This window comes from Bombina bombina, chromosome 4 (genome assembly GCF_027579735.1).
Source record: "Bombina bombina isolate aBomBom1 chromosome 4, aBomBom1.pri, whole genome shotgun sequence".
Classification (NCBI taxonomy): domain Eukaryota; kingdom Metazoa; phylum Chordata; class Amphibia; order Anura; family Bombinatoridae; genus Bombina; species Bombina bombina.
This window is the reverse complement of record NC_069502.1, coordinates 1,121,166,936-1,121,182,673: the sequence shown is the minus strand read 5'-3', so window position 1 is coordinate 1,121,182,673 and position 15,738 is coordinate 1,121,166,936.

Below are 15,738 nucleotides of genomic sequence, written 5' to 3'. Positions count from 1 at the left end.
AGAAGGCGCCAACATAGTGTGAATCTGTATTGAAAGTTGTTCACTCCCCACACATAAATTGTACTTACAAGAAGTCAGGCACTTGAGAAGTGCTACACCGGCTTTCTGGAGCATTAACAGCTGTCCTGGTGCTGCGTACGATCTGCAGGAATTTTGCAGCTTGACCCCTTTAGCCGGCTACTTTCTCTCGTAATATTCGTGATAGGAGAGAAGCCCAAACCAGGTGGGCTAGCAGCTATATTCGGATGCCAAGTATTATATTGTCACACATATAAAATATCACTCCAGCTGTGATAAAGATATAGTTAAAAACAAATGTTTATTTAGTAAACTATTTTTAACTATATCTTTATCACGGCTGGAGTGATATTTTATATGTGTGACAATATAATACTTGGCATCCAAATATAGCTGCTAGCCCACCTGGTTTGGGCTTCTCTCCTATCACGAATATTACGAGAGAAAGTAGCCGGCTAAAGGGGTCAAGCTGCAAAATTCCTGCAGATCGTACGCAGCACCAAGGATTACATCTTTACTACGAGAGAACAGCTACCTGGACAGCTGTTAATGCTCCAGAAAGCCGGTGTAGCACTTCTCAAGTGCCTGACTTCTTGTAAGTACAATTTATGTGTGGGGAGTGAACAACTTTCAATACAGATTCACACTATGTTGGCGCCTTCTTCTTTTTTGTGTTCTATAAAGATTTGCTTCGTTTGAATTGCCTTCAACTTTTGGAAGAAGTTTTTGCCGCCACACCTTCATTATTTGAACTTTGGACTTTTGTGTTCACACACCAGGTTTTTGGTTTGATTGATATCATTGTTTGTGAGTTTCACCTCACACAATCTAGCGTGTGGGAACCATATTATTGTGTTTATGCACTTATATATGTTATATGCACATATTCTTTTGCACATATTTTTTTATCAGATTTATTATTTGTATTTGTTGTTTTTAGGCGCAACTGATTTATCACACTTTGGTTAATATTATCAAGTTCATTTTAACACACAATTTTTTCAAATTTGAGGACAAATGCTATTTACAAAAAAGAGGCACAGCGATGGGGACAACCTTCTCCCCATCCTATGCCAATTTGTACGTCAATGGGTTTGAACTAAAACACATTTGGACAAATAATCCCTACAATACCAATATTCAATATTATAATAGATATATAGATGATATTGTAATCATCTGGAAGGGTACTGTAGAGGGTATTATGGAATTCTATGAATATCTGAATAATAATAGTTATAATTTAAAATTTACAGGAAAACACTCTCAGGATCAAATAGAATTCCTTTTTAAGGATGAACAAAAACAGGTATCAGTTAAGAACTACAGAAAACCAACAGAGAAAAATAGTTTTATAGAGGCCAGCAGTAATCATAAAAAGAACTGGATAGAAAATGTTCCCTATAGTCAATATTTAAGACTTAGGAGAAATTGTAGCAACATTAGTGATTTTGAAAATGAAGCCAAAATTTTAGATAACAAGTTCATTGAGAAAGGGTATAAAAATAGTTTATTACAAACTGCCAAATCACGAGCATTAAATCAGGATAGAAAGGATTTATTAAAATACAAAAATAATACAACAAATGGTAAAGTCACGGTGGAACACAAAACGAACATTGACATTAATAAAGATGCAAAATTCATCACCACTTTCACTGAGGGTTCAAATATAATTCAAAAAATTCTAAAGAAACACTGGCCAATCTTAAAGGCCGATCCAATTCTGGGATCCACATTGAGTGAACATCCAAAAATCATATACAAAAAAAGCAGGAATTTAAAAAACATTTTAGCACCCAGTAAATTAAAGAGTATTACAACTACAAATAGTCATAATAGTAACTGGCTGTCTAACCAAAAAGGAACTAAAAGGTGCGGTAAATCCAGATGTAGTATGTGTACTCACATTAACCCCTCAATCACATTCAGTAACCCAGGTCACTCCCAGGAATTTGAAATAAAATTTAAAAATAATTGTGATGCTATCTATGTAGTATATCTTCTCACCTGTGGGTGTGGCCTAAAATACGTAGGACGTACAAAGAGGAAAATAAGAAGACGTTTTAGTGAACATCTATATAATATTAAAATCGAATTAATGAAACACAGTGTATCAAAACACTATGTAGAAACTCACAATTGTGACCCTAGGTCACTTAAAATTCAGGTTATTGATTGGATACCACCAATAGTAGAAAATAGATTACTACAATTAAGAAAGCAAGAAACATACTGGATTTTTAAATTAAATAGTTCAGTACCTAAAGGGTTAAATGTAGATCTAGACATACAGGCTTTTATGTGACAGATGCAAGAATAGATAGATTATGTATAGTTAGAGATATCTCTCCACAACTTGTATTTTGAATCCCTAATTTTAAATCTCTAATTTCTAATTTTAAATTTTTAAAAATTACTCTTAAATTAAATTTAAAACTTCTTAATTAATTTATATGATTTTTGAATATACATCGATTTAGATATGAATATCAAATTATTATAATTCATTAATGCCCTTTAAAGTATTAATTTTATTTGTTATAATTTTATTTGTTATGACATACTATATATTTATTATTTTTTTAATGAATTTTAGGATCTTTTTGATGTAATTATGTATTTGATTGTTTATGTATGTATGCATTATTGTATTTATATTAACATTGTATTAGCATAGGTTCTCTTAGTGCAATATTCCTCAGACAATTTTTAATGTTCTTTTATCAGTTGCTTTAAGCGCAAGTTTAGATATTCCTTATAATGTGTGTATATAATAGAATGTTACAATTGTGTATTTAACAGAACGTTACTATTGTGTATACAATATATGCAACATATAAGGACGATCTTAGATAATTGACTATGCTAAAACATTGGAGTATGGACATTCTTTGGCAACGTCACTGTTGAAAGCATACTGATTGGTTGCCTTAATCTGGGGGGCGTTACTCCAAAGAAACAAAAAAAGCCCGCGATTGCCGAAGATACCAGACAAAATTTTACCTCTTGAGAAAGCCCGACCGGCGTCGGGGGAAACGCGTTGAGGATCAAGGACCAATAAGTTTACTAAACTTTGGACAACGAACTCTATCTTTGTTACCGACCAACCCGCTTTTACCTTTCATTTGCTCTGACGATACTTTGGAGCTCAAAATGAACCGCATATAGAGATTGCAGGACTCCAGGTGTTAGCGGTGTTTTGGAGGAAACACATGACAGTCTTCCAGCTGTAACAAAAGAGGCTATTCTACAGGCGTATTTTAACTTTAATTGTGTAAGTGCATATTGTAAGCGCTTATTTGTTGTTATTAAATTCTATCACTTGAATCGGAGGATGCGCTTTTTCTTTTTTTCTTAGATTCCTGTATCCCTTATCTGAAACACAAGAGGCAACAGATCAAAAAGCAGCACCCGACACAAGTTTACACATAATTGGAAATTTGCCTGCAGCATTCAACACTTCTTTGAGATCTGTTAACAAAGAAAAGAAAACGAACTCAAGTGAGCTGTGAAAAAACAACACAACAGTTGTATTCTTTGGACAGACCTATCTTTTTTCATCAGGTTGTATATCTCCATACCAAATAACATTATATATAGTATAGAATTTTATTTATTTATGTGCTGATATATTGATGTATATATGAGCTCAATTTGATTTATACATGAGCCTAACTTCATTTATAATTTAACAAGCCTATCAATATATCTTTGAGCTTTATATAGACAACAATTACTTTTTCATACTATATTTAACTAATTGTATATTATTTTGGGATTCTGTGTGACTTACGTAGAGCGCCTATATATTTCTATTTTGCACTTTCAATTTGTAGCTCTTCCATTTGGCCTTGGCACAGCTCCCAGAATCTTCTCAAAAATTCTGGGGATCTGTTGGCAGTTATCCGGTCTTGGGGCATTGCAGTGGTTCCTTATCTGGACGATATTCTAGTTCAGGATATAAGGAATCTGTAGATACAGAAAAGGTGGAGCGAAAAAAGAGGGGACACAAAGCGATCTAAGTGCAGATTTAAAAAAGTTTTCCTCTTTATTCCAACAAATACACAGATGTACACTTACAAGATATGCCCTCAAACATGTGAGGTATGTTCCAGCATCATATAGATGTCCACAGCATGAGTAAGATGTAAATTCGCAAGCTGTCCTTTTAGTTGTAACACTCGATATCCACGCCCATTTTACGGAACAGGGGACGCAGGTGACCTGTGTGGAGCGGCGGGTTTGTAGCCGGCTTTTATTTTACCCTCCATATCCTCAGTGGCACCTCCCCCTTCATTACACTAGTTGTTTCCCATTGCGATACAGTGTTTTTATGTGCTGGGGACTAGCCTATTAGTAGGCATAATATATACGTATTGAACAGCCACATAACCATTTATCAGATTAAACAAGGGGATATCGAGTGTTACAACTAAAAGGACAGCTTGTGAATTTACATCATACTCACGCTGTGGACATCTGTATGATGCTGGAACATACCTCACATGTTTGAGGGCATATCTTGTAAGTGTACATCTGTGTATTTGTTGGAATAAAGTGGAAAACTTTTTTAAATCTGCTCTTAGATCGCTTTGTGTTCCCTCTTTTTGCGCTCCACCTTTTCTGTATCTACAGATTCCTTATATCCTGTTTTTACTTACGGAGATCACTCCAGTGTTTGGAAGGGAGCTGCAGGGCAGACACAGAAAAACTTTGTGGAAACCATATACAAGAAAAGAATAAGTATCCATCTTGTATTCTTTCATACAGACTGCTTTAAAGACTATTTATTATTATTATTATTATTATTATTATTATTAGTTATTTGTAGAGCGCCAACAGATTCCGCAGCGCTATCAACAAAGGGGGAGTACAACAAAACAATTATAGGGATCAAATGGGTAGAGGGCCCTGCCAAGAGTTGCACTGTTGTAGTCAGCTCTTAAGAAGGTGATCTACAAACAGCTGGACTCTTAGGCTTACATGTTAAGGGGGTTCAGGGGATAGCAATGGAGGAGAGGAACTGGTATTAGGAAAGGTTAGTGTAGGTTGTATGCATCCCTGAACAGTAGAGTCTTTAGGGAGCACTTGAAGCTTTTAAAACTAGAAGAGAGTCTTGTGGAGCAAGGCAGAGAGTTCCACAAGATGGGAGCCAGTCTGGAGTAGTCCTGTAAATGGGAGTGTGATGAGGTGACAAGAGAGGAGGAGAGTAGGAGGTCATGAGCAGAGCGAAGGGGACGGGAGGGAGAGAAGGTCTGAGATGTAGGGGGGAGTAGTGCAGTTGAGGGCTTTGTATGTCAGAATGAGAATTTTGTGTTTAACCCTAGAGGCAAGTGAAAGCCAGTGAAGGGATTGGCAGAGAGGTGCAGCAGATGAAGAGCGACGTGTAAGGAAGATGAGTCTGGCAGAGGCATTCATTATGGATTGTAAAGGAGCTAGGTGGCAGGTGGGAAGACCAGAGAGGACAGAGTTGCAGTAATCAAGGTGGGAAAGAATGAGAGAGTGGATTAAAATCTTAGTTGTGTCTTGTGTAAGGAAGTGTCTAATTTTAGAGATGTTTTTAAGGTGGAAGCGGCAGGCTTTAGCCAAGGACTGAATGTGAGGAGTGAAAGAAAGATCTGAGTCAAATGTGACCCTGAGACATCGGGCGTGTGGGGTAGGGGTAATGATGGAGTTGTCGACAGTTATAGAGAGATTGGGGGTGGAGAGTTTTGAGGAAGGGGGGAAAATAAGGAGCTCAGTTTTGGAGAGATTTAGCTTGAGGTCCTTGAGAGGACATCCAGTGAGAAGTGAGAAAGACAGTTAGTGACACGGGTTAGAAAGGAAGGAGATAGGTCTGGTGCAGAGAAGTAGATTTGGGTGTCGTCGGCATACAAATGATATTGTAAACCGTGGGACTTTATTAGGGAACCTAGTAATGATGTGTAGATTGAGAAGAGAAGGGGACCAAGGACAGAGCCTGCCAGTACTCTGACAGAAAGTGGTGACGGGGCAGAGGAGGCCCCAGAGAAGGCTACACTAAAGGTACGGTTTGAGAGGTAGGAAGAGAGCCACAAGAGGGCTGTGTCACAGATGCCGAATGATTGGAGGGTTTGGATCAAAAGAGGGTGGTCAACAGTGTACAAGGCTGTGGACAGATAAAGGAGGATAAGCAGAGAGAAGTGGCCTTTTGATTTTGCTGTAAGTAGGTCGTTGGTAACCTTAACAATTGCTGTCTCTGTGGAGTGATGGGGACGAAATCCAGATTGCAGTGGGTCAAGGAGGGAGTTTATTGTAAGGAAATGGGATAGGCGTGCATAAACCAGTTTTTCGAGAAGCTTTGATGCAAGAGGGAGGAGGGAAATAGGGCGGTAGTTGGATGGGGAGGTAGGATCAAGGGAAGGTTTTTTGAGGATGGGTGTGACCAGTGCATGTTTCAATGATGAGGGAAATATACCGGTGCTGAGGGAGAGGTTGAAAGTGTGTGTGAGTATAGGGGTGAGGGTAGCAGAGAGGGAGGGGAGTAGCTGTGAGGGGATAGGGTCAAGGGGACAGGTATTGAGGTGAGAGCGCAGTATAAGTGCCGAGACTTCTTCCTTAGTGACAGGGGAGAATGAGCTAAGTTTAAGGTTATGTGGGTTGTGGTTGAATGAGAGCATTTGAGGGGGTGAGAGAAAGGAATTAAGTTGAGAGCTGATTTCATTTCTGATGGAGTCGATTTTGTTATTGAAGTGGCTGGCAAAGTCTTGAGCTGACAGATAAGTTGTATTAGGAGGTGTGGGAGGGCGGGCGGAGAAGGGTATTGAAAGTGGAGAACAAACGTTTTGGGTTTGAAGAAAGATTAGAGATTAGAGTAGAGAAGTAATGTTGCTTATGGAAATTAAGGGCAGAATAGTAGGAGTTCAAGACAAATTTGTAATGTTGAAAATCAGCTGAATTCCTAGATTTTCTCCAGTGCCGCTCAGCAGTACGGGAACATCTGCGTAGGTATCGTGTCAGAGGAGTATGCCAGGGCTGAGGATGAGTGTTTGATTTCTGAGCTATGGTAAGAGGGGCAAGATTGTCAAGGACGGAGGTAAGGGTGGAGTTATAGTCGCAGATAGATTGGTCAGGGCAGGAAATAGAGGAGAAGGATGAGAGGAGAGGTTTGAGGGAATTAGAAAGCTGTTGTTGATCTAATGACATAATGCTTCTGTGAAGTTTGGTGTGAGAGAAGGAGGGAGAGTTGTAGGGAGGGATGATATGTTGCAAGTAAGGAGATGGTGGTCAGAAAGAGTAAAGGGTGAGTTTGTGAAGTTTGAGAGAGTGCATCGATAGCTAAAGATCAGGTCAAGGAAGTGACCATCTTTGTGAGTGGGAGAATCAGTCCATTGTGACAAACCAATTTATAAACATATAATCGATTTGGAATGAACATTGGCATATTATAGACTGTCAGGAAATTATATTGTTACTTATTAATTCTGACAATTGTTACTTTATGTTACATATACATACATATATATATATATATATATATATACTGTGTGGCGCTACCTGGATATTGTGTTTACAGCAATAATGATATTCTAGTTCAGGTGCAATCTTTTCAACAAGCAAACTCTCATACGAGATTCTTGTTGTGTTTTCTTCGCGCCAACGGTTGGAAGGTAAATATGGAAAAGAGTTCCTTGGTTCGAACTACGAGGGTAGTGTTCTTGGGGAATATAATAGACTCCCTATTAATGAAGATATTTCTAACAGAGGTCAGAAAGTCAAACATTTTCTACTCTTGTCTTGCCATTCAGTCCTCTTCTCGGCCGTCAGTCGGTCAAAGACGGAGGTAATTGGTCTAATGGTAGCTGCCATGGACATCATCCTGTTCGCTTGGTTCCATCTCACGCCTCTTCAGTTATGCATGCTCAGGCAGTGGAACAGGGACTATGCGGATCTATCACCACAAATAGATCTGGATCAGGTGACAAAAGACTCCCTTCGTGGTGGTTGTCTCAGGAGCATCTTTCTCAGGGAACTTGCTTTCGCAGACCTACCTGGGTGATTGTAAACACGGATGCCAGCTTGCTGGGATGGGAAGTGGTCTGGGGCTCATTGAAGGCTCAGGGTCTCTGGACTCGGGAGGAATCAATTCTCCCCATAAACATTCTAGAACTGAGGGCAATCTTCAATGCTCTATTAGCCTGGCCTCAATTAGCTTCAGCCCGGTTTATCAGATTCCAATCGGACAACATAACTTTGGTGGCTTACATCAACCACCAGGGAGGGACTCGGAGATCCTTGGCCATATTAGAGGTGGCCAAAATTATTCTGTGGGCAGAGACCCACAACTGTTTTCTATCTGCGATTCACATTCCAGGAGTGGACAATTGGGAAGCGGATTTTCTGAGCAGACAGACTTTTCATCTTGGGGAGTGGGAACTCATGGCTTCTTGTCAGAATGCCAAACTTCCAAAATATGGCTCGAGGTCAAGGGATCCACAGGCATTTGTGATAGATGCTCTGGCAGTTCCTTGGAATTTCAGTCTAGCATACCTGTTTCCTCCATTCACTCTCCTTCCGAGAGTCATTGCTCGAATCAAGCAGGAATGAGCATCTGTGATTCTCATAGCCCTGGCGTGGCCTTGCAGGATTTGGTTTGCAGACCTAGTGGAAATTTCATAATTTCCACCTTGTAAACTCCCTCCGTTTCTCTGAAGCTGACTGCTTGGAGATTGAACGCTTAGTTTTATCGGAGCACGGATTGCCAGAGTCGTCATTGAGACCTTAATTCAGGCTCGTAAACCTGTTATTCGCAGGATCTACCATAAGATCTGGTGTAAATACTTGTATTGGTGTGAATACAAGGGTTACTCTTGGAGAAGAGTAAGGATTCCTAGAATTTTGACCTTTCTCCAGGATGGTCTGGAGAAGGGTTTGTCGGCTATTACTCTAAAGGGTCAGATTTCTGCATTGTCTATATTGTTACATAAACGCTTGGCGGATATGCCAGACGTGCAATATTTTTCTCAGGCCTTGGTCAGGATTTGGCCTGTCTTCAAACCTGTTACTCCTCCATGGAGTCTTAACCTTGTTCTTAAAGTTTTACAGCATGCTCCGTTTGAGCCTATGCATTCTTTAGATATTAAGATTTTAACTTGGAAAGTTTTGTTTCTTGTTGCTATCTCTTCTGCTCAGAGAGTTTCTTAACTCTCTGCTTTACAGTGTGATTCCCCTTATCTTATATTCCATTCTCATAAGGGGGTTCTGCGTACTAAGTTTGGTTTCCTGCCTAAGGTTATTTCAGTCAAGAATATTAATCAGGAAATTGTTGTACCGTCTTTGTGTCCTAATCCTTCTTCTCACAAAGAACTTTTGTTACATAATCTGGAACATCCTCTACTACATCTCTACTATAAGTATTAGTTCCTCTTCTACCCCTTTGGTCCAGCATTTTGCCTTTAAACACAACAAAAGAGATAACATTTTTAGACGGAAAGCTATAGAGCAAATTGTTAGACCAAAAAGAGGGGGGCATAAGGACAAATTACTTTGTAAACAAGAAATGTTCTGGGTTTTTAAATTGCGTACTAGAGTGCCAATAGGCTTCAACTCGGAGAACGATTTGATTAATCCTATTTGAAAGTCTGTTCTCTCCAATTCTAGATTAAATAAGACAGAGTGATTTAAAATAGGGTTTGGAAAATATTTGTTTACTGAAATAGATTATGTTTCTTTAAGTGCAATTTGGTAACTGAAAAATATGAAAAACATAATGTTATGCAAAATATAAATTGACAATATTATATAGAGATATCATATAGAACCATAATATTTGTTGAATAAAATTTACTAATTTGCAGAGACTATAGGCTAGATTACGAGTTTTGCGTTATGAGCGGCTCAGTGCTAACTTGCAAGTTATTTCCACCGCTCACCTCCCTATAGCGCTGCTATTACAGGTTTGCAAAAACCCGGCGTTAGCAGACAATATGGCAGCGCTGAGCTCCATTGAGCTCCATATCACACCCAAATACCAGCGCTGCTTTGAGCTGGTTTTACGTGCTCGTGCACAATTTCCCCATAAACATCAATGGGGAGAGCCGGCTAAAAAAAAGCCTAACACCTACAATAAAGTAGCATAAAGCTCTGTAACGCAGCCCAATTGATTCCTATGGGGAAAGAAAAGTTATGTTTACACCTAACACCCTAACATAAACCCCAAGTCTAAACACCCCGAATCTGCTGCCCCCGACATCTCCGACACCTACATTACACTTATTAACCCCTAATCTGCCGCCCCCGACATCGCAGCCACCTACATTACAGTTATTAACCCCTAATCTGCTGCCCCCCAATGTCACCGCCACTATACTAAAGTTATTAACCCTAAACCTAACCCTAAGTCTAACCCTAACCTTAACGTAACCCTAACCCTAACCCTAACCACTAACTTTAACATAATTAAAATAAATCTAAATAAAAATTACAATTAATACCTAAATAATTCCTATTTAAAACTAAATTCTTACCTATAAAATAAACCCTAAGCTAGCTACAATATAACTAATAGTTACATTGTAGCTATGTTAGGTTTTATTTTTATTTCACAGTTAAGTTTGTATTTATTTTAACTAGGTAGACTGGTTAGTAAATAGTTATTAAATATTTACTAACTACCTAGTTAAAATAAATACAAACTTACCTGTGAACTAAAACCTAACCTGTCTTACACTAACACCTAACCTTACACTACAATTAAATCAATTACATTAATTAAATACAATTAACTAAATTACAAAAAATAATAAACACTAAATTACATAAAATAAAAAATAAATTATCAAATATTTAAACTAATTACACCTAATCAAAATAAAAAAGCCCCCCCAAATAAAAAAAAACTCTAGCCTAAACTAAACTGCCAATAGCCCTTAAAAAGGCCTATTTACTAACTAGTCTACCTAGTTAAAATAAATACAAACTTACCTGAGAAATAAAATTAAACCTAAGATAGATACAATGTAACTATTAGTTATATTGTAGCTAGCTTAGGTTTTATTTTATAGGTAAGTATTTAGTTTTAAATAGGAATTGTTTAGGTATTAATTGTAATTTTTATTTAGATTTATTTTAATTATGTTAAAGTTAGTGGGTGTTAGGGTTAGATTTAGGGTTAGGTTTAGGGGTTAATAACTTTAGTATAGTGGCGGCGATGTTAGGGACAGCAGATTAGGGGTTAATAATATTTAACAAGTGTTTGTGACGCGAGAATATAGCGGTTATGGGGTTAATATGTTTATTATAGTGGCGACAATGTCGGGAGCGGCAGATTAGGGGTTAATAATTTTATTTTAGTGTTTGCGATGCGGGAGAGCCTCAGTTTAGGGGTTAATAGGTAGTTTATGGGTGTTAGTGTACTTTTTAGCACTTTAGTTATGAGTTTTATGTTACAGCTTTGTAGCACAAAACCCATAACTACTGACTATCAGTTTACGGTATGGATCTTGACGGTATAGGCTGTACCGCTCACTTTTTGGCCGGACAGGCAAACTCGAAATACTGGCGCTATGGAAGTCCCATTGAAAAAGAACATTTAAAAGCTGCGGTAGTTATGTTGCGTTACGGCCAAAAAAGTGTGTGGTACAGATATACCTGCAAGACTGGTAATACCAGCGGTAGTGAAAAAGCATCGTTATGAAGCTTTTTCACTCATAACGCAAAACTCGTAATCTAGCCGTAAGTAAGTTTCTATATATACAGGTTTTCTAACCTATTGTGCTTTGATAGCCCCCACAGCCTTCTACGCTTATAATCTGCTCATATTGTATTTTATGGTGTCGTATATTCATGTATTTAGAACATTTATTTGTTATTCTATTTATATTTGTGTTGTTTATACACTATTCAGTTTAATTAATACAAACCGTATTTGCAATTCTAACACCTTTTGTTTAATTAGTACTCATGTATTGCGTCTTTGAATTAAGTGTAATGTCAAAGCACATTACCCAATTGGATTGTTTTTACCCTTTTTAATAGTGAGATAGTAATTGAAGACAAGCTATGACTACAGCAGTAGTGAAACCGTGTAGGCTTTTTGATAACTACTTTTTGTGCCTTTTTTTATCCTGTATGGAATAAAAAGTCACTTGCTTTCAAACTTTCTTTCGGCTAGATTTAGAGTTTTGCGTTAGAAGGGGTGCATTAGCAACGCGTGCTTTTTTCCCCCCGCACCTTTTAAATACCGCTGGTATTTAGAGTTCACATAATGGCTGTGTTAGGCTCCAAAAAGGGAGCATAGAGCATAATTTACCGCCACTGCAACTCTCAATACCAGCGGTGCTTACGGACGTGGCCAGCTTCAAAAACGTGCTTGTGCACGATTTACCCATAGGATACAATGGGGCAGTTTGAGCTGAAAAAAAACCTAATACCTGAAAAAAAGCAGCGTTCAGCTCCTAACGCAGCCCCATTGTTTCCTATGGGGAAACAGTTCCTAAGTCTGCACCTAACACCCTAACATGAACCCCGAGTCTAAACACCCCTAACCTTACACTTATTAACCCCTAATCTGCCGCCCCCGCTATCGCTGACCCCTGCATTATATTATTAACCCCTAATCTTCCGCACCGTACACCGCCGCAACCTACAGGGAGTGCAGAATTATTAGGCAAATGAGTATTTTGACCACATCATCCTCTTTATGCATGTTGTCTTATTCCAAGCTGTATAGGCTCGAAAGCCTACTACCAATTAAGCATATTAGGTGATGTGCATCTCTGTAATGAGAAGGGGTGTGGTCTAATGACATCAACACCCTATATCAGGTGTGCATAATTATTAGGCAACTTCCTTTCCTTTGGCAAAATGGGTCAAAAGAAGGACTTGACAGGCTCAGAAAAGTCAAAAATAGTGAGATATCTTGCAGAGGGATGCAGCACTCTTAAAATTGCAAAGCTTCTGAAGCGTGATCATCGAACAATCAAGCGTTTCATTCAAAATAGTCAACAGGGTCGCAAGAAGCGTGTGGAAAAACCAAGGCGCAAAATAACTCCCCATGAACTGAGAAAAGTCAAGCGTGCAGCTGCCAAGATGCCACTTGCCACCAGTTTGGCCATATTTCAGAGCTGCAACATCACTGGAGTGCCCAAAAGCACAAGGTGTACAATACTCAGAGACATAGCCAAGGTAAGAAAGGCTGAAAGACGACCACCACTGAACAAGACACACAAGCTGAAACGTCAAGACTGGGCCAAGAAATATCTCAAGACTGATTTTTCTAAGGTTTTATGGACTGATGAAATGAGAGTGAGTCTTGATGGGCCAGATGGATGGGCCCGTGGCTGGATTGGTAAAGGGCAGAGAGCTCCAGTCCGACTCAGACGCCAGCAAGGTGGAGGTGGAGTACTGGTTTGGGCTGGTATCATCAAAGATGAGCTTGTGGGGCCTTTTCGGGTTGAGGATGGAGTCAAGCTCAACTCCCAGTCCTACTGCCAGTTTCTGGAAGACACCTTCTTCAAGCAGTGGTACACAAAGAAGTCTGCATCCTTCAAGAAAAACATGATTTTCATGCAGGACAATGCTCCATCACACGCGTCCAAGTACTCCACAGTGTGGCTGGCAAGAAAGGGTATAAAAGAAGAAAATCTAATGACATGGCCTCCTTGTTCACCTGATCTGAACCCCATTGAGAACCTGTGGTCCATCATCAAATGTGAGATTTACAAGGAGGGAAAACAGTACACCTCTCTGAACAGTGTCTGGGAGGCTGTGGTTGCTGCTGCACGCAATGTTGATGGTGAACAGATCAAAACACTGACAGAATCCATGGATGGCAGGCTTTTGAGTGTCCTTGCAAAGAAAGGTGGCTATATTGGTCACTGATTTGTTTTTGTTTTGTTTTTGAATGTCAGAAATGTATATTTGTGAATGTTGAGATGTTATATTGGTTTCACTGGTAAAAATAAATAATTGAAATGGGTATATATTTGTTTTTTTGTTAAGTTGCCTAATAAATATGCACAGTAATAGTCACCTGCACACACAGATATCCCCCTAAAATAGCTATAACTAAAAACAAACTAAAAACTACTTCCAAAACTATTCAGCTTTGATATTAATGAGTTTTTTGGGTTCATTGAGAACATGGTTGTTGTTCAATAATAAAATTAATCCTCAAAAATACAACTTGCCTAATAATTCTGCACTCCCTGTACATTATCCCTATGTACCCCTAATCTGCTGCCCCTAACACCGCCGACCCCTATATTATATTTATTAACCCCTAATCTGACGCCCCCAACGTCGCCGCCACCTACCTACAATTATTAACCCCTAATCTGCCGAACGGACCTCACCGCTACTATAATCAATTTATTAACCCCTAATCCGCCGCTCTCCCGCCTCAATAACCCTATAATAAATAGTATTAACCCCTAATCTGCCCTCCCTAACATCGCCGACACCTAACTTCAATTATTAACCCCTAATCTGCCGACCGGACCTCGCCGCTACTCTAATAAATGGATTAACCCCTAAAGCTAAATCTAACACTAACACCCCCCTAAGTTAAATATAATTTTTATCTAACGAAATAAATTAACTCTTATTAAATAAATTAATCTTATTTAAAGCTAAATACTTACCTGTAAAATAAACCCTAATATAGCTACAATATAATGAATAATTATATTGTAGCTATTTTAGGATTAATATTTATTTTACAGGCAACTTTGTATTTATTTTAACCAGGTACAATAGCTATTAAATAGTTAAGAACTATTTAATAGCTACCTAGTTAAAATAATTACAAAATTACCTGCAAAATAAATCCTAACCTAAGTTACAATTAAACCTAACACTACACTATCAATAAATTAATTAAATAAAATACCTACAATGATCTACAATTAAACCTAACACTACACTATCAATAAATTAATTACATAAAATACCTACAAATAAATACAGTTAAATAAACTAACTAAAGTACAAAAAATAAAAAAATGCCCTACCCTATTCTAAAATAAAAATAGAAAAGCTCTTTTACCTTACCTGCCCTTAAAAGGGCCTTTTGCGGGGCATGCCCCAAAGAAAACAGCTCTTTTGCCTGTAAAAAAAACATACAATACCCCCCAACATTACAACCCACCACCCACATACCCCTAATATAACCCAAACCCCCCTTAAATAAACCTAACACTAAGCCCCTGAAGATCTCCCTACCTTGTCTTCACCACGCCGGGTATCACCGATCCGTCCAGAGGAGGCTCCGAAATCTTCATCCAAGCCCAAGCGGGGGCTGAAGAGGTCCATCATCGGGCTGAAGTATTGATCCAAGCGAGCGCTGAAGAGGTCCATCATCGGGCTGAAGTCTTGATCCAAGCGGGCGCTGAAGAGGTCCATCATCGGGCTGAAGTCTTCTATCAAGCGGCATCTTCAATCTTCTTTCTTCCGTATCCATCTTCATCCCGCCGAAGCGGAACATCCATCCTGGCCGACGACTTCCCGATGAATGACGGTTCCTTTAAGGGACGTCATCCAAGATGGCGTCCATCGAATTCCGATTGACTGATAGGATTATATCAGCCAATCGGAATTAAGGTAGGAAAATTCTGATTGGCTGATGGAATCAGCCAATCAGATTCAAGTCCAATCCGATTGGCTGATTGGATCTTGGATGACGTCCCTTAAAGGAACCGTCATTTGTCGGGAAGTCGTCGGCCAGGATGGATGTTCCGCGTCGGCGGGATGAAGATGGAT